Raw genomic sequence first — 20,012 nt, forward strand, 5'->3', positions numbered from 1 at the left:
CTCTTTTGGATTTTGAAGAATTTGGCCATCTCATGTTTGTTAGCACTGCATCCTCTTTTAGGAAGGGGTCTTTACTACGGTTGGGTATATGTGATGCAGGCACAGTCTCAAGTTGGCAGATACCACAATTTCCTTCTCAATATATAAAGAATACTTGTGTTAGGATCATAGAATAGCAGCAACAGCCATTGTTTGTATCCATTCCAGGAAGGTTAAATAGTTCCTGAATGTTTTTTGGAATTGCAAAATATAAGCTGCCACTTGCTCCTAGGGTCGAAATCAGTAGTGAACACATTTCCATCTGCTAAAAAAAAAGTGGTTCTCATTGGCTAGGATCTTTCTTGTATTCTCTCCTTTCCAGCAACAACTTTTTTCCTAGACTTAATTTCTCTCACTTTCTTGTCTTTGGAAAATGAGGCTCTGGCTGCTACGCTGATTCTAGCTCACATTGTTAATAATATTTGAATGCATACCATTCAAGTTTATAAATGACTTCCCTGTTTTCACATGCCAAATGATGACTAAATTATCATAACTTGGTCTGAATGGAACATGGCATGTAATTGAATGCCAAGCAATGATGTCAACTTTCTTTGAATGATCTTCTGAAATTACCACAATTGTAATCACACAAAGCTAAAGCAATAAGAGTATCTATAATATCATTTCACTCATTAACTCATGTATTCATTAATCAAATATTTACTGAGGATCTACTATGTTCCTCGTGGTGTGATTGGCATAGGAATACAATGGTGAACAAAGCAGATATACTCTTGCCCTTACAAAGCACATCATTAGTATAACAATAGCAATGACATACTTGTCATGGGTCCTTCAGTTTTTGTAGTGAGAATACTGGGCTTATGCTGTGGAGTAGGATATAAGAATTCTACAAACCATCAAAGTAGGTCCACACACAGCCAACACTGCTAGGAACGTTTAAGTCAGTAGCACGTTTGCAATGACTTCACATGCAGCACTTTATTTAGGAAGATTAATCTGACAGCAAATATATTGGGAAACCAATTGGGGATGCTCTTCTATATTCCTGGTGACAAATAGGGAACTATTTTGATAATTCAGATACTGAAAACAAAAGGTCAACTTCCAAAGAAGTTTAGGAGCCATTCTTTACAAGGCCTGGTGCTGGAAGAAATCATATGAAGGAGAAACATTAGAAAAAATGATTTTGTTTTGAATGAATGGGAATTCCAGACTGAGAAAATGGTGGTGTTCTTAATAATAGTACTAAACATTTGTTGAATACACTAAATGCCAGATTTCTGTGCTAAGCCTTTTAAATTGATTATGTCAGTTAATGTTTACCACAGCTCTGTGAAGTATTATTATATACTCCATTTCATTGATAAACGGAATGTCCAAGAGGTTAGGTAACTTCCTTAAGGTCAAACTCTAACCCAAGTGGTCAGTATTTACATTCTTAGCCACTATATTGTCTTACTGCCACTAAAAGAAATGGGAAAATCAAGAAGAGAGCTGGTTTTAAACCAGGAAAAAATATTCAGAATGTTCTGTAGGGCAAGAAGCATGAAGCTCCTCCCCATATTGCAAACAGAAATTCCTGCTCAGAATTTTATTCAGTACAAACCACGTTTGAAACCCTCTTAAGACTTTCCTAGCCTACCCATGACTATAGGCTACTGATCCTAAAGCATATTTCTTCTGAGGTCTCCAGTTGCTTCTCTCAACAGTGAAGCAGCTACACAGAGAGCCGGCCAGCCATCTGTTTCTGGGTATAATTGCAAGAGTTTGGTTTAGATCTTTAAAGAGCCAGGCTATTTTCTAGGTCCACTCTTTCTCTGTACAAACAGCTCCACCCTGGGAGCAGAGCTAATGCTACCCAGTGAAGATAATAGATGACATTTGCTTTCTGGAATCGATTATTGTTTCTCCAGTCCATTTAATGTTTTCTCTGTAGGCTGAGTGAGCTATTATAATATGAGGATGCAACATTTTGTTAAATATAAGAAAAAATTCCATTATCCTATCACAATGATGTGGTTATATACTCAAGGTTGAGAAGCTGTGTGCCACCCTAATTTATAAAAATAACTTTGCTTTTTTGTCACATAGAGCAACTCAGAAAATCAGATAAAATTGTTTGCACTTTCAATGCACTTTTCTAAATTGTGAAAAGTTTCTTATCACAGACTATCTTTGGGATTTTTAAAGTAGCATTGTGAATTGGTATCTGAAAGGTCTTTTGAGAAATAGAACTTTTATTTCTTTTTTTTTGTTGTTGTACTTTAGGTTCTGGGATACATGTGCAGATCATGCAGGATTGTTGCATAGGTACATACATGGCAAAGTGGTTTGCTGCCTCCATCCCTCCATCACCTATACGTGGCATTTCTCCCCACGTTATCCCTTCCCACCCTCTCCCCACATTGTGCCTCCTCTAGCCCCCGCAACACACCCTAATGTGTGATGCTTACCTCCCTGTGTCCACATGTTCTCATTGTTCAACATCCGCCTATGAAATACAAGTGAGACACTCAATTCTAGTGCCGCTAATGCTTTTGCAAATACCCAGTGGTTCAGTTGCTCTGTACTATAGCATCAAGTGATAGCAAGCTGTCCTTGCGACAGCTTCAGAGTTAGATTCCCACTCAGTAAAAGCACAGGGACTTGCATTTTTTATATATGATTTTTAAACCAAATATTCTTTTTACCTTCATGTTTAGTTTTGTTTGCGGTTCCACATAATTGAACTACAATTGTGGTTCCTAGTTTAGTCTTAAATAATATGAAATCCAAAGTTGTTTATGGTACATCATTTACCTTGATTGTTCTTGTTTTACAGTTTTGTTTTTTATTTTACTATTTTTATTTGAAACTAACTATAATATATTCATATCACAAAGCCTCCAACTATTCTAAAGTATGATGGCATCTTGATAATAGAGAAGCCAGGAAGGCATACACAACAAAAGAATGCTCTAAATTTATAGTCAAGTCGATGGCACATACTTGGCCACTTACTATTATTTCCAAAAAAATAACATCAGATCATGATTGGAAAACCCTGCTTAAGAATCCCCCATTTCAAACCCAAGGTCCACAAAAGATACTGTTTATACCTCAGTGTGGTTGCCAGTTTCTGTGCTAATGCAAAAAGGGAGGTTCTCCATAAATAAACACTGTAGTATGTGACAGTTTTTATGCTGGTTTTCGTCAATACATCAGTATACTTCCTGATTTTCAAGTTAAGGGAATTATCCTCTCAGAATTTTAACTTTTGTTTTAGCAGCTTAAATTTTAATGTCTCCACCTTATTGAGAAGAATCCTACAAAAAACATTGTCCACACAGCTTGGGAAGAAAGGGTGTCTTCTCCCATTATCTATTTATGTTGTAACTAACAGAGCAAATGCCTTTTTTCCTCACACTTGGCATGTGGATTTATAATTTAAAAGACACTACTAAATAGAACAGTTAAAATAATAGCATTTATCAATGGAAATAGGTAATGATACAAATGCCAACAGTTTTTTTAATAAGGAGAATTTTTTCCTCCCCCACTGACATGTTGCTGCTTGACCTTTATGCTTTAATAGGCCTCTTTACTTAGACTGCTAAAGGCTTACTTCTGCACTCTTGTAAACCTTGCGAGGCAGCTCTTAGGTATCTCACCCTGGTGTACCCTCATTCAGTTTCCCTTTGGCACTCTTTTTGGGTTGAAACTTTTAGTTATGTGGCATTGGAATCTTACTCGGTAGTTTATTTATGAAAAGCTTGAGAATAAATCAATTCTCAATTAATGCCAAGAGTTGCTACTGAACAACAAGGAGGCTTATACACATAAGAAAAATGCATGTATACTTAGGAGTGACCCAAGAAATCAATTCACTAAGGAGAAAAATACATTTTATAAAATATTGAAGAAACTAGGAAGAGGATATATTGGTTGATTACAAGAATATTTGACAAATAGTATGATCAGTGAGCTGAGACTATGAGCAAAGTATGATTCTGCCACTTACACAGCAATATTTTCCAAATATACCTCTGCAAGAAAATCATTAGAATTCTAAATCTGCATCCCAAATGCACTACAAATATCTTCCCAACAATTCAAAATAAAGTTAACTATAATTGTTTGTATGTCCATATGGGAAATTCAAAGTAACCAAAAAATTCTTCCACAAAATCAACTATGCACACACTTTGTTCTCTGTGTCTTTGTCTCTCACTCTGTAAATCTCTCTATCTTTCTGTTTGAGTGTGTGTGTGTTTGTGTTTTAATGAGCATATTCTCTTGAGTCCAGTTCCTCTAAATCACATCACTATATTGAGCATCCAAAGAGATTTTACCTGGAACCCTCCAAGGCACATCTATTGAACTTTGTATTGAAGGTACGTAGCATAGGAGAGTAAAGTTCTTCCCATTACAGATTGCACATTAAACTAAATAATAATAATAATAATAATAATGTTTTCTTAGTCCTTACTAGTATCATCTTCATTTTTGTGTTTTGCATTTGTGAGGGTATCTGTGGAGTTGGCAGTTCTGACTTGCTTTCCTGACGAAAAATGGACAGAACCTTTTTTTTAAATTTTCAACTTTTATTTTAAGGATACATGTGCAGGTTTGTTACATAAGTAAACTTAAGCCATGGTGGTTTGCTGCACATATCTTCCCACTATCCAGGTATTAAGCTGAGCATCCATTAGCTATTCTTTCTGATCCTCTCCCTCCTCCAACACCCCACCCTCTAACAGGTCTCAGTGTGTGTTGTCCTCCTCCCAGTGTCCATATGATCTAATTATTTAGCTCCCACTTATAAGTGAGAACATGTCGTATTTGTTTTTTAATTCCTACATTAGTTTACTGAGGATAATGGCCTTCAGTTCCATCTATGTACCTGCAAAGGTCATGATCTTATTCCTTTTTATGGCTGCATAGTATCTCATGGTGTATATGTACCACATTTTCTTTATCCAGTCTATCATTTATGGGCACTTGGGTTGATTCTATGACCTTGCTACTGTGAATGGTGCTGCAATGAACATACACATGCATGTATCTTTATAACAGAATGATTTATATTTCTTTGGGAATATACCCAGTAATGGGATTGCTGGGTCAAATAGTATTTCTGTCTCTAATTTTTTGAGGAATCATCACACTGTCTTCCACAATAGTTAAACTAATTTACACTCTGATCAGCAGTGTGAAAGCGTTCATTTTCCTTCATAATCTCGCCAGTATCTGCTGTTTCTTGACTTTTTTTTTTTTTTTGAGATGGAGTTTTACTCTTTTTACCCAGGCTGGAGTGCAGTGGCATGATCTCCGCTCACCACAACCTCTGCCTCCCGGGTTCAAGCAATTCTGCCTCAGCCTCCCGAGTAGCTGGGATTACAGGCGTGTGGCACCATGCCTGGCTAAATTTTGTAGAGATGGGGTTTCACCATGTTGACCAGGATGGTCTCGATCTCTTGACCTTGTGATCCACCCACCTCGACCTCCCAAAGTGCTGGTATTACAGGCGTGAGTCACCGCGCTCGACCTGTTTCTGACTTTTTAACAATAGCCATTCTGATTGGCGTGAGATGGTATCTCATTGTGGTTTTGATTTATATTTCTCTAATGATCAGTGATGGTGAGCTTTTTTTCATGTGTCTATTGGATGCATGTATGTCTTCCTTTGAGAAGTGTCTGTTTGTGTCATTTACCCCCTTTTTAATGGGATTGTTTATTTTATTCTTGTAAATTTGTTTAAGTTCCTTATAGACTCTGGATGTTAGATGTTTGTCAGGCAAATAATTGCAAAAAGTTTCTCCCATTCTGTAGGATGTCTGTTCACTCTAATTATACTTTCTTTAACTTTGCAGAAGCTTTTTAGTTTAATTAGATCATATTTATCAATATTTGCTTTGTTGCACTTGCTTTTAGCATTTTTCTTATGAAATATTTTCCCATGCTTATGTTGTGAATCACATTGCCTAAGTTTTCTTCTAGAGTTTTTATCTGGGGTTGATTTCTGTATATGGTGTAAGGAAGGGGCCCAGTTTAAGTTTTCTGCATATGGCCAACCATTTCTCCCAGCACCATTTTTTAAATAGGGAATACTTTTCCCCATTGCTTTTTCTTTTCACGTTTGTCAAATATCAGATGACTGTCTCTGTATAATCCTATTTCTAGGTTCTCTGTTCTGTTCCATTGGTCCATGTGTCTGCAGAACCATTTCTAAGAGACAAATTGAGGTCTGGTGCTTTTACAGTGACTGCAGAGATTCTGGAACTCACTTTTGCTAATAAATAATACAATAGGTTTATATGTTGATGCTATTTTAAATAATGCCTTGTTCTATAATTTATTCTCTATATATTTATCTCTTACCTCTATCAGCCTCTATCTAACTCACCTTTTCATCCTTGGAAATTCTTAGACCATTGCCTGTTACAAAGAGGAGACTCAATATAATTTTTGAATTAAATTGAACCCACTAGTTATTAGCAATTGTTTATCTCTGGGAAGAAACAAGGAGGAAAACAAGTGGAAAATTAAGAGGATATTATTTATTCTGCTTATGCTATTTCATTATTTTAATCTACTAATCACCAAATCTCCATTGAGCTTTTTTTATGTGCCCAACTCTCTGCTATGTAGAAAATACAGAAATGTGAAGGATACTATCTACCCCAAAGATGTTTAAAATATTCTTCAATAGAATTATTTGTTCAATCTACATAGAATGGCATTCACTTTACACTCCTTATTGAATTTGATCACATAAGACCTCTATATCCATCTGAGTAGAGTTCATTAGCTCCTATTGCCAGATGAAGAAACTGAGATTCTAAGGGGTTAAGAGTTGCCCACAGTCACACAACTGAAAGGTAGCAGAGCTTGGGTCAGAAAGCAGGTCTCTTAGCTCTAAGTTCAGTTTTCTATCCACCACACCAGGCTGCTTTAGTGTATAACAGGTGTACCCTACCTTTCACTACCAGTAGTGAATACCAATACCAGTATATATTATCAGTAGCGGTCTGAAAACGTGACCTTATAGTGTTTGCCATTTGAGGCTTCCATCTTACTGAGGTATTACATGTAAACCAATGCCAACACCATGAATTTGTAAGAGAGATCCCATGTATAGTCATGAGGATGCTTTCTTTTTAATTACAACATAGCTACACATAGCCCCAGTGGTCAAGACAGTGTTCCTTGGTTTGAGTAAATGGAGACAACTTCAGCCTTGCTGAATTAATGAAGGGTATAACCAATTATATCTTGGAATGAGGACCCAGTTAGTGTTCCTTATCTCTGTCTTGATCTTTGAGATAGTCTAGAGTAACCTCAAACTTTGGGATCTTTCTCAGAAGTTTCTTACCAGATTTTCTTTGGTGTCTTGTTGGCCCATATGTTCATTCTTAAATCAATTATTGCCAAAGGGAATGGAAGTCCCATGATTGGCTTAGCTTATTCAAAAGCCATTCTTAGGTCTGAGGAAATACCATGTTTTGTGGGGTACACAAAATTGTGTTTCTTGTAGCCTGGAAGAAGAAGGGGAATATATGTGAGGCAACTAACAATCCACTTATAGTTCTTGCCAGCAAGAGGAAGAGGAAAAAGAAGAAAGAGAGAAGAACAAAGAAGCAGAAGGTGGCCAGGCACGGTGGTTCACTCCTGTAAGCCCAACACTTTGGGAAGCCGAGGAGGATGAATCACCTGAGATCAGGAGTTGGAGACCAGCCTGGCCAACATGGTGAAACTCCATCTCTACTAAAATACAAAAATTAGCCAGGCAAGGTGGCAGGAATCTGTAATCTCAGTTACTAGGGAGGTGGAGGCAAGAGAATTTCTTGAACCCGGGAGGCAGAGGCTGTAGACAGAGCTAGACCTTCTATTTTTTAAAAAAAGGGGGAAAGAAAAAAGAAAGAAAGAGAGAAGGAAAGAAAGAAAGAGGAGAAAAAATTATAGAAACATTATCTCTAATGAAATTATATGAAGTCATATTAGTAAACCGTTGCAACTTTGGGACATTTTAAGCAGAGAAACTCTTCAGAAAGTATTATTTTAGGCTTCAGTTTTGGATCTTTATATTTTGTTTATGCGTCACTTTCATTATAACAATGCTTGTTTTAAGTAATATAAAATAGCTTCGGTTCTTCAATTTGTAGGTCGTTTTGGCACTTATTTGCTTACAAGTAGTGCTACAAGAAATACAGATTCACATGGGTGAAAAAAGAAATATAGTTGTTTTGGTTTCAGAAAAAAAATCTAAAACTATTTTAGATTTATAGTTAACAAAGTGACAAATTACTAAATTTTTGCTCTAATTTTCAACAATGTTAGTGATACGAATCCTTCATAGTAAACTCTGTAGTAGTTTATTTTTAAAAGTATTGTTTTCTTAATTTTTTGAGTCACAAATTGACTATGATATTTAACAGACAAAATTATTTAAAATCAAGATTTATATTTTAGGTATTGCAAGAAAATTATTCTTTTATGCTTTTATTGCTTTTAGTATTAAATTGATACACAATAATTGCACATATTTATGGGATACAGGTAATAATTTAGTATAAAAAGTACAAAGGTCATACCAAGGAAATTAACATATTCCTCACCTGAAACATTTACCTTGTGTTTGTGTCTATGTGTGTGTTGGGAGTATTGATAAGTCACTCTTCTGGAGATTTGAAAATATGCAATAAATTGTTGATATAGTCACCCTATAGTGCTGTAGAACACTAGAGTATATCCCTTCTATCTAGCTGTACTTTTGTATCCATTTACTAACATTTGGTTACCTCTCCTTAAATTGTTTTAGAAAAACCTTTTAACAAAAGGAAACTTTGGTCCAGTGGTCCTGTTTTTCTTTGTTTTGTTTTGTTTTTTTCCTTGAAAGAAGATATTATGCTTTACCAATTACAGCCAAAATAATTTAAAACACACACACAAAATGCTCAATTTAGCTTTAAATTCAGAAACTATGAAGAGTGTTTGTTTTTGTTTTTGTTTTTTTAGAGACGAAGTTTTGCTCTTGTTACTCAGGCTCCCTCTGCCTCCCAGGTTCAAGCTGTTCTCCTGCCTCAGTCTCCCAAGTAGCTGAGATTACAGGCATACACCACAATGCCCGGCTAATTTTGTATTTTTAGTAGAGACAGGGTTTCTCCATGTTGGTCGGTCTGGTCTCGAACTCCTGACCTCAGGTGATCTACCCACCTTGGCCTCTCAAAGTGCTGGGATTACAGGCATGAGCCACCCTGCCCAGCCAAGAGTGTTTCTTAAAGTAGCAACATTATAACCATCTGCAGATGGCACTGATAACAGCTTCTGCTCTTCTGCTTCTGTTTAATTTCATAACCTAGGAAATAAAATTTTGCTCTTATTCATGGCTCAAAATAATTACCTTAATGTGGAATCTCCTCCCTTACTTCTAAGAGGAGTAAAGTGGAAAAAACAGGTTTAGTAACAAGTAATAGAGTGGGGACCAAGCTAAGGATTCAGAATGATTTCTCTAAAGCAGATTATCCAGCCTGGCATAAGAGCATTCTTATTCAAAATGGTATTGTCAAAGCTGATAAAATCTCTTTGAGTAGAGATTTAAATATATTCATATTGAGATAGGATCTTTGTACAAATTCATAAATTTAGAAGCACATGACTAGGGCCTGCTGGTAGAAGCCACGATTGTATAGAGTCCAGTTTAAAAGGCTCTTTCTGTAAGCAAATATGATTCTTTCACTATGAATTTTATGGCTCTTCATGGGCTGATATTCAACTGGTAACCAGAGTAAGAACAGGTGTTATGGGATCAGTGATAGATTACTATTGTGACATCTATTAATCAAAGAAAGAGTACCTTATTTTTTTTCTTGTAGTATTTTCAGATTCTTCTCTTTGATGGACCCACTTGCTGGGGCAGGACATTGGATTTAGAAAGACGCTACAGTAGATAGTGGAAGTTAAGACACGTAAGCAAAAATTCTGAGGAGTAAAGCAATAGGACTCAGAGGTCAGCACTGGAGAGGCCTAGGAGCAGTTTGTGAAGACTAGCAGCTTGTATCACTTACATTGTTCAATCTGTATTTCAGCTGGGTTATTGAATAAAGGCCTTTGCCTCTTAGTCTTTGTATGTTGCATTTTCCATTACATCAAAAGTCAATATTCCAAAATCTAAGGAACTAAAGTATCAATAAGAAGAGGCAAATGAGACAGGGATCCAATTCTGGGATATAAGGAATTATAAGAACTGATCTTTTTGATCAGAGTAAGCCTAATAATGAGCCTGATGATGCTTTTCCACTAGACTTGAGCTCCTATATTTATCTTAAAAACTTTGTAATAGATGAATAGAACGCCCTGGTAGAATATTATTTAATAGACCAACCAAGAAACTAAGGGGCTTTTCCGTTCATTCAGTTTTGTCCCATTAAAACATTCTGACCTCAGAGGGAGAAGCCAAAATGTCCTGTTGAAAGTAACTTCAGTTTCTGGAACTCACAGAGAGGAATGAAAGGAATGAGCGAATTCGGCACCTTCAACTGAGATATCTGGGTTCTCACATTGGAACTGACTAGGCAAACAGCTGGACTAATGAAGAGCGAAGAGAAGCAGGGTGGGGCGATGGCTCAACCAGTTATGGCATGGAGCTAAGGGAACCCCCGCTCCGAGCCAAGGGAAGTGGTAAGTGATAGTGTGATCCCACCCAGGAAACCACACTTCTCCCACAGTTTGCAACTCGAGGATTATCCTCTCGTGAGCTCATGCCACCAGGGCCTTGGGTCCAATTCACAGAGCTCTTCATTAGTCCAGCTGTTTGCCTAGTCAGTCCCAATGTGAGAACCCAGATATCTCAGTTGAAGGTGCCGAATTCGCTCACTCCTTTCATTCCTCTCTGCAGGTTTTGAAGAATATAGGTGATCCAGACAAGGAGAGGCCCCCACAGCACAGCACAGCACAGCACAGCACAGCTGCCTTGCCAGATTGTCTCAGCAGAGCGGCCCCCCAGGCACCAAAGAGTTTTCAATACTCCAGGCAGACTCCAGCCCCAGGATGCTCGGCAAAGTGAGAAATCCTTCCATGCATGTCCCTAGGAAGGGGCCTGAGTCCAGGGAGCCAAGTGGCATCATTCTGCGAGCCCCAATTCCACAGTGTCTTGCAGATTGAGAGCCATAGTCTTGGAGTTTCAGCTGGACAGTGGCAGCAGGCTGGAGTCTGCCTGAGTCTGGAAAGAGTTTCTGGAGGGAGGGGCAGCCATTATCTCTGTAGTTCAGTAGGCTTAGTTTTTTTCAGCCTGCAGGTTTTGAAGAATACAGGTGATCCAGACAAGGAGAGGCCCCCACAGCACAGCACAGCACAGCACAGCTGCCTTGCCAGGTTGTCACCAGACTATTTCTTTTCTCCTTACTGGGTGAGGCCTTCCTGTGATGGTTTCAGGCACTCCAGCAAGGGTTTTACAGACAGAGCTCTGATATCTCCCAGGGATGAAGCTTCTGGGAAATGGGCTGCCACATGTACCTATTTATCACTGAGTTGCCACAGCAAATTTAACAGAAGTAAACAATTTGGTTTACATTTTTTGTGTTTTCATGCCTGACCCACAAAGGAGATTTTATACATCACTCCATTTGAATGCCCTCTGGTTATATTTTTAAAAGATCTTGTGACAAGAGGCCCCAGAAGATTTTGAAAGACTACAAAATCTTCAGAATATTTGACAGAGAAATGATGCATTATTTCATGTTTCTAGTAGAAACCAGGACCTCATTAATCATACCTCTTGGCTAAGTTCCATGCTGTATATTAAGGGAAACTGTCACCCTCCAGTCGTCTTGCAGATTGTCAATCCTAATCAGAGCAGGACAACCTAGGAACTTTGGAAGAAAAAACTGATGTGAAAAATGAATTTTGTCAAAGAAAGAGTACTGGGCAAACTCAAGCTGCAAACTCTCCAGTCAGCAACCCTCTGAGGGCCTCAGTTTTATCCTCTACAAAATGAGAAGATGAGCCTGTGAATCTATGCTCCTATAATATAATTTGCTTCTGTATTCCTTGATTATAAACTCTGTAGTTGCTCCATATGCTCGACTTTAGCTTAAAGCCTATAGATATTAACTAGGGAGCTAGAACTAACTTTAAAAATGATTAGAATGGAGACCAGCTTTTCTATACCCTAGCGTCTAATTTTCTCAGGATTGTAAGGTGTCTAAGATTCTTGGGAGGCACTGTGAAACACTTGAGAGTAAACAAAGTACAAAAGTCATTTCCTACTGAAAGTAGGAGCCAACAGCAATTTTACAAAGTTGTGAGAAACAGTGTTAGGAAATCAAACAATGCCTTTCCTTTTCTTCACCCCATATCCAATCAGTCACCATATTCTGCCAAGTATTCTCAGATAATATCTTTCACGTCTGTTCCTTTCCATTTGCTGTGCTGCCATTCCCACTGCAGCCTCCTATCAATTCACCATTGGCATATTTTGGAAGCCCCTTGAGTGGTCTCTCTGCCTGCCCCTGTCCATCTTTGTCTATTATATTAACCTTTTATAAATGCAACTATAAATGCAAAATAAAGAAGAGGCTTCTTCCTCATTGGCTCTCAATTGCTTCTGGGAATAAGGTAAAACCCATTTGTCTCAAAATTGAAAGCTACTTATGCTTTGGCCCCAACTTTAATTCTCTGGCCTTAACTTTTGCTATCCTCTCAACACCTCACATGTATCTTTCCCTCCAGTCAGAAGGGTTTATCTCCTAAAGAGCGCTTGCAGTCTCCATTGCTACTACCAAGTTTTTGTCAGTATTTTTACTTCCTTGGGAATACCCAATTTTATTTCTTTTACCTCTGCAACCTCCAACCATGCTTCTTAGTAACCTCCCAATTTTATTTTTTTCTTTAAGCATTCTCAAGCCACTAAACCTGAAGTGATCTTTTTTCTTTTACTTCCTTTAATAATTGTTCACTTGGTCATGAATCTTTAACTGCTTTCTTATTAAATTACATACTTGTAATTTGTTGTTATAGAAATAGTACAACATGAAAGAATTGTTTAAGAAAATGGAGGCTGTTTGGGTGAGGACACCAAACCAGAATCCCAGTTTCCTAAACTGAAAACTCAACTGTTTTTGAGAGCATTTTAAGGTGTTGCATCCAGTGTACGATCGTTTATGATCCTTGTGATCTTAGACTAGTACTTAGCATGTCTAAGTCTCCATGTTCTCATCTGAATATAAAAAAAATAACAACCTTATTTCCCAGAGTTTCTATGATTATTATTAAACAAGACAATATATGTGTGAATTAGAGTAGAAATAGCTTAGCCTGGAAAAAGAGGACCAAGAAATTTTCAAATACTTACTGCAATTTTTATATTCCATTTCAGCCATGTGCTATGTACATTTTCAATCAACAATGTTTTCTAAGCATATTTTTGCTGCCATCTTCAGACAGATTATTCATAATAGTTTTATAACAATCTGTAGTATGTATGGATTACACTTTACCTAAGCCTTTTCCTATTGTTAAATACTTGGGTTGCTTCCCCTATTCTGTTGTTATTGTAGACAATATTTTGATTCATTTTTTTAGTCACAAATTTTTGTTGGTTTGGATGATTTTCTTATGATGAATTTCCAGAAATTATATTTTTGAGGAAAAGAGTATTGTTGTGGTTCTTAGGCCACTAACAATTCAAGGTTACAACAATTTTATACACACATTAGTTCTGTGTATTATCCTCTAATTTTTAAGCTTATATATTATTCTAAATAGTATTTCTTTGTGTTCTTTTCTGTTTCTTCAAGCACTGTAGTGGTACGGTTGAACATTTTTTTTACATATTGGTTTACTACTATATCCTTTCTTATGAATTGTCTCTTCATTTTCTTTGTCCATTTATCCATTAGGTTCTTAATGTCTTTGTTTCAATTTCTATGGGCTCTTCAAAAAGACTACAAACAATAGTCTTTTGTCATTTTTTTTCTATAGTTTATTGGTACATTATTTATATTTAACATTTTAAGGTTGTTTTTAGTGTTTTACAGAAGTTTTATGCTTCTGCGGAGTTTACCACCTCTGTATTTTTCTTTGAAATTGTGTTTATTAATTCTCAGATTACAAAGTTATTTTCCAACCTACTGCCATTGAAGTTCCTTTATTGCTATGTTACATTATTAATAATATTATTATTATTTGAGGTGGAGTCTCACTCTGTCACCTGGCTGGAGTGCAGTTGCATGATCTCGGCTCACTGCAACCTCTGCCTCCTGGGTTCAAGCAATTCTCCTGTCTCAGTCTCCCTTAGTAAATGAGATTAAAGGTGCATGCTACCACACCCAGCTAATTTTTGTATTTTTAGTAGAGACAGGTTTCACCATGTTGGCCAGGATGGTTTCGATCTCCTGACCTCGTGATCGACTCACCTCGGCCTCCCAAACTGCTGAGATTACAGGATGTTACAATATTATTTTAGTGTACTGTTATTTATCTATTCTCTATCTACCTTAGGAACTCCCTAAATTCAGGTATCCTGCCTTTATGCTATAAAGGCAGATCACAAAGAGGACTGGTTTTTGAGTTTGAAAAGCTGTACCTGAACCCACGTCATAATTGCTATGTCACTTTAGGCAAAGCAGTGAATTTATATTGGCTTCTATAAAATAAAGAGTGTCTTATGCTTTCTTTATTAGGCTAAGCAGATGTGGTAATATACACATGAAAGTTTTGTCAACCGTAATGTACCATTAAATGAGCCAGTTGTAATTTTTTGGATGCCCAACAGTGCCTAGCACTTAACAGTGCCTTGATAAGAGGTTCTCAGTAAAATTGTTTAATTTGAATTTAATGGTGGTTATAATATATTAAGAAAAAGGAGAGAAAAGTCACTGTAGTAGATACTCACATTAGCCATCGTTGCTACTGATATATTAAAAATTTTCTAGTTTAAAATGAATTACAAGTAGTTTACCTTATTGTAAGGTGTCTTTGTTTGATTTGAGAAATGTGGTATCCTTGACTATGACCTTCATGTTAATGATTATTAGCCGGGTAATTTTGAAGCTAGCTGTTGTTTGATCTTTAGCCATATTTAAATAGGTATATAAATAGATAAACCGGAAATGTACTTTAAAGAAATCTTGAAAACTTTACCTGTGTTACAAAGTGAAAATCACCCATGCTAAAGGTTACGTGATTGTCTAAATGAAAGATAATCTGGAAAATCGGGGTTAAAGCAATGTTTAGGAACCCAAGTGATCATCGTATTTCCTTCGTTTTAAACCTGTTCTGTCAAACCTAGGAATACTTCAATGAACTGGCAGTGGTAACATTTTGGAAATGCTTTTAGTTATATGATATTTGTGTCAAGAAATAAAGAAGCACAAAAACTGTGGACTGATAATGAATTTTTTAGAATTACAGAATGTGAAACTGCAGATAAAATTTCTGCCTTAATTTATGAAGAAACTCAAAACAGTGAAGTACAAAGCCATAACAAACAAAACATTTACAAATCAAAATGAAAAGGCACCAGTTCTTTCTGACTTTCTGAAAAAACATTACCCCAATATTTCATGTTACAAAAAAATAAAAATTAAAAAAACCTTCTGACAAAGTACATGTTACCTATCCAAATGTGATGTCGGTAAGACAAAAAAACTTAGGTTCACAATTTTAACAAAGCTAAAGTTCAATGTATTCAATATTAGATTCTGTGACAATGTTAGTGAAAGATTCATTAAACAATATAAAGTAAAATATGATATTTCTAAGGTCAGTTCTTCTTATGGTAACTGTCTTTCCTCATCATGTCTATGAATGCCAAATGAAATAGAAAGCAAAGTTAAACCCAATATGTATTAGAAAAAAATCAACTTACATTTTTGAAATAAATGCAATTTGTAAATGTAATTAAAAGGAATTGGTAAAATGTATCTGAGCAGCAAACTCTTACATTGGCCTCAAAAGAATGATGAAGATTAGAGGCAGGGGGATGAGCAGAACTATTAATAGACTTGTAAAGAACTAAAGACGGAACACTAAAGATGATGTATAGATGAGTTAGTGCAGTTTCAGTGAGGGAGAAAAGAAGAGAAAAGGAAAAGAAAGTGGAAGAAAGAGAAAGAAGAAAAAAATTTCTGAGCAACAAAATTCTAAAGGAATGAATATATGTAGTGTAAAGTGGTCCAACTTCATGGCATTTGTTTTATTGACAGTATGTAGTGGTCATGAGGTCTTAATTTTTAACTCATTGAGGTCTAAAGATTTGTTTTTGGTATCCTTTAATGGCTTTGCTTTATATTCTTCAGGGTATTGTATTGTCATAGGGTTATTTGTGTTTTTGTTTCCTAGACTTTCTAACAGACTCCCTACAATTAGAGCCCTATTTTTAGGGCCTATTATAAGAACTTGTACATGAATGTAGGCACTCAGTAAGAATTATACATGGGGATCTCAGTCAGATTAAATTATCAATTATTTTTAAATACTAAAGTATTTTGTTAGTGCTTCTACATTCACAGAGCTATTTTTCATGCATTTTAGAATTTTTACATTCTTTGTTCAATGGCAGAGACATTTAAACAACACGCCTTCAATCCAGCATTTTTACTTAAGGCTAGGTTTGTCTTGGAATGTGAATAGAATGTATTACATAAATATACCAACTGTGAAACAAATACTGTTATAGAAACAATAAACAAAACTCTAAACAAGAATATTCCAAATGAACTGTGAAGAGTGGTGTAAGAATGTGGAAATTATTTTCGGCACATCCGGAAAAAATTGTTATGTCAAACCAAAATGAAATGCATTTTAAACATCAACTTTTATTATTAATTTATGACTACTGATTAGATAAATCTTTTTTTCTTTCCTAAGAAAGATTACATATAGTGGCTCACACCTGTAATACCAGGGCTTTGGGAGACTGAGGTAAGAGAACCACTTGAGGCCAGGAGTTCAAGACCATCCTGGGCAACATCTTTACAAATATTTTAAAAAGGAAAAAAAAACTTAGCGATGTGTAGTGGTGCACAACTGTAGTCCTAGCTATTCAGGAAGCCAAGGCCAGAGTATTACTTGAACCGAAGAATTCAAAGCTACAGTGAAGTTTGATTGTGCCATTGCACTCTGGGTGACAGAGTGATATTATGTCTCTATAAAAAAAATGAAAGAGATACCGGCAAAGTTGTGGTGAAAAGGGAATGCTTATACACTGTTGGCGAAAAGGGAATGCTTATACACTGTTGGTGGGGATGTAAATAAATTCAACCACCATGGAAAGCAGTTTGGAGATTTCTCAAAAAACCTAAAACAGAACTACCATTCAACCCAGCAATCCCATTACTAGTTATATCCCAAAGGGAAATATATAATTCTACCAAAAAGGCACATGATCTTGCATGTTCATTGCAGTACTATTCACAATAGCAAAAATATGAAATCAGTCTAAGTGCCCATCCACAGTGGATTGGATAAAGAAAATCTGGTACAAATACACTATGAAATACTATGCAGTCAAAAAAGAATAATGTCCTTCGCAGCAACATGGATGCAGCTGGAAGCTGTTAACCTAAGCAAATTAAATCAGTAACAAAAGACCAAATGCCATGTGTTCTCACTTACAAATGGGAGCTAAACATTGTGTACCATGGGCACAAAGATGGGGACAACAGATACTAGGGACACCAAAACAGGGAAAAGGACTGAAAAACTACTTACAAGGTACTATGCTTGCTATCTGGATAACAGGATCAATGGTACTCCACCCTCAGCGTCAGACAATAACCCTATGTAACAAATCAGCACATGTACCCCCAAATCTAAAATAAAAGTTGAAATTAAGAAAAAAAAAACACTTAACAACAAAGTACCTAATTCCTTAAAGCTTTTGCTTGTGCTGCTTCTTTGCTCTGGAAAGCCACCCACTCCCACCTATTGTACTTACTAGCACACATTTGTCTCTAGAGGTCTAAATCAAATGGCACTTTCATCATGACATTCTTGATACTTTATAGTCATTATTAATATTACATAAGCTTTTCTTCTTCTGTGCTCTGGTAATATGCTGTTTTTCTACTTGAATATTTAAAATCACAGAACTAGAATTTCAGGGTTAAAAAAACTTGAGAAATAATTTGGTTCAATCTAGACCTCTTACATTATAAATAAGGTACATAGTTAATTAGCACTTTCCTTTGTTATTAGAGTTCATTGTGAACACACGTATTTTCCCCACTAAACTTATACACTCTTGAATGTAAAACTTATGTTTTGTGTCTCTTCACATCCCTCTCAGTGCCCTGCAAACAAGGGAATGCTTGAACGCTCAAGAAATGCTTACTGACTGAATCATGCAAAATGAACAGATGAATGAACACAGTCTCTGGCAAAATGGTGACTTTGCTTTTTAACACCGTCGTAAGTACTGCTCCTCTTTTTATCATTGCCCACTTCCACTACTTTCTCTGAAACCTAATTTTGTCATGCTGATCCCTGGAACATCTAGGTATTCTGTGATAGTGGCCTCCAGAATGTGAAGGCAATCTTTCCATAATTTCTCAGTGGAAAGTCTCTACCATCTACCACCTGTTTTACATAGAGCTGGTCCAGCTAAATCACTTGATATCTTCTGTAGAGCATGTATGATGGAGCCTGGATTTTCTTATCCCTGCTGTGTGGCATGACTATGTTGATGAGCCATAGCAAATCAGACCAATTGCATGTTTTTGTGTCATCTGGTTTGGCTGCACTCACATAAAGTTTTTTCTTTCCTCAGTTTGATGCCTTTTCCCTTTCTCCCATCCTGTTTTTCCTATATAACTTTCTTCTACTTCACTATTGTTAGTATTTGAATTAACTGTAAATACTTTAACATCTACTCCTATTTTCTGTGGTGGCTTATTGTTTAGAAATTCCACAAAGGGTTAATGATTTTCCAGGAAATATTGACAATAGCAGAAAGAGATCATTCACAATGATAAAGAGAGATATTAACATTGACACATCTGTGTGGAAGGTTTTAAGGATAACTTGGAATAACCAAACTAAATTAAATCTTTCAGAAGTGAATGACTTAGTGATATACTTAAAAGTTAGAGAAACAGGAACAGTGAGATGTCAAAAGATTTCAAAATCATTACCAATGTCATTCTAAATAATAAATATATATAACATTTAAATAATAAAGTATAATCATTTATCATTGTCATCTCATATTAATATAGCTGCCTTGGACCCTAAAGATTTCAACTGTAAATATAAATGGTTTTTATGTGACTGAATTCTGGGACCATTGCTATATCAACACACTGAAAGAAATGCAAAGTTGCTTGATATTTGAACGCCATCATAAATCATCAAGTATATTTCTCTTTAAACTCGGACTCTGCCTCAATTGTCTTATCACTCCATGTAATCTAACTACAAAAATATTCAGGACATCCTAAATTTACTTTTAAATATTTCAGGGTCTCAAGTTTCAAATATGCAAAGCTTTCAAAATATCACAACTCTTATGTCCATTGGCAGGGTGAAAAATAAAGTGAGGTGAAATTGAAATGTACAATAACTGATGTACTTCTTGTGATTGATGGCATGGTGTAGGGAAAGAGCAAAGAAATTAGTCAGGGGAACAGTTTTGGCTTTCAAATCCCCATGTAACTTTTGGCAACTCACTCTCTTTATTTGCTCTACAAGCTAACACATTTGCTTTCAACATCGAGTGAAACAAAATGTACCAAAAAAAAAAATTTGTAAGCTACAAAGCATTATCCACTTTAAAGATTTTATTATTGATAATACATTGTCAAAATGGAAACACATCCCATGTTTGTGAATTAGAAGATATAATATTGTTAAGATGGTAATAATTCTCAGATTTATATACAGATTCACTGCAATTTCTATCAAAACCCCAGTTGGCTTTTTTTTTTTCGCAGTGATTGATAAAAAGATTTTTAAATTAACTTGGAAATGCAAGAGACCCAGAATAGCCAAAACAATCTTGAAGAAGAACCAAGTTAGAGGTCTTACAA

The 20,012-nt window shown here is 36.1% G+C and overlaps 1 long non-coding RNA gene across 1 annotated transcript in view; it reads left to right on the forward strand.

Annotated features, from left to right (window-relative positions):
• The window catches only part of LOC108589919 (uncharacterized), a 47,525-nt gene that overhangs the window by 1,777 nt on the left and 25,736 nt on the right, over nucleotides 1-20,012 (forward strand). The window contains exon 2 of the long non-coding RNA XR_004738600.3: nucleotides 18,275-18,396. This is a non-coding gene — a long non-coding RNA (uncharacterized LOC108589919). The remainder of the gene's footprint in view (nucleotides 1-18,274; nucleotides 18,397-20,012) is intronic.

This window comes from Callithrix jacchus, chromosome X (assembly GCF_049354715.1).
Source record: "Callithrix jacchus isolate 240 chromosome X, calJac240_pri, whole genome shotgun sequence".
Lineage (NCBI taxonomy): Eukaryota > Metazoa > Chordata > Mammalia > Primates > Cebidae > Callithrix > Callithrix jacchus.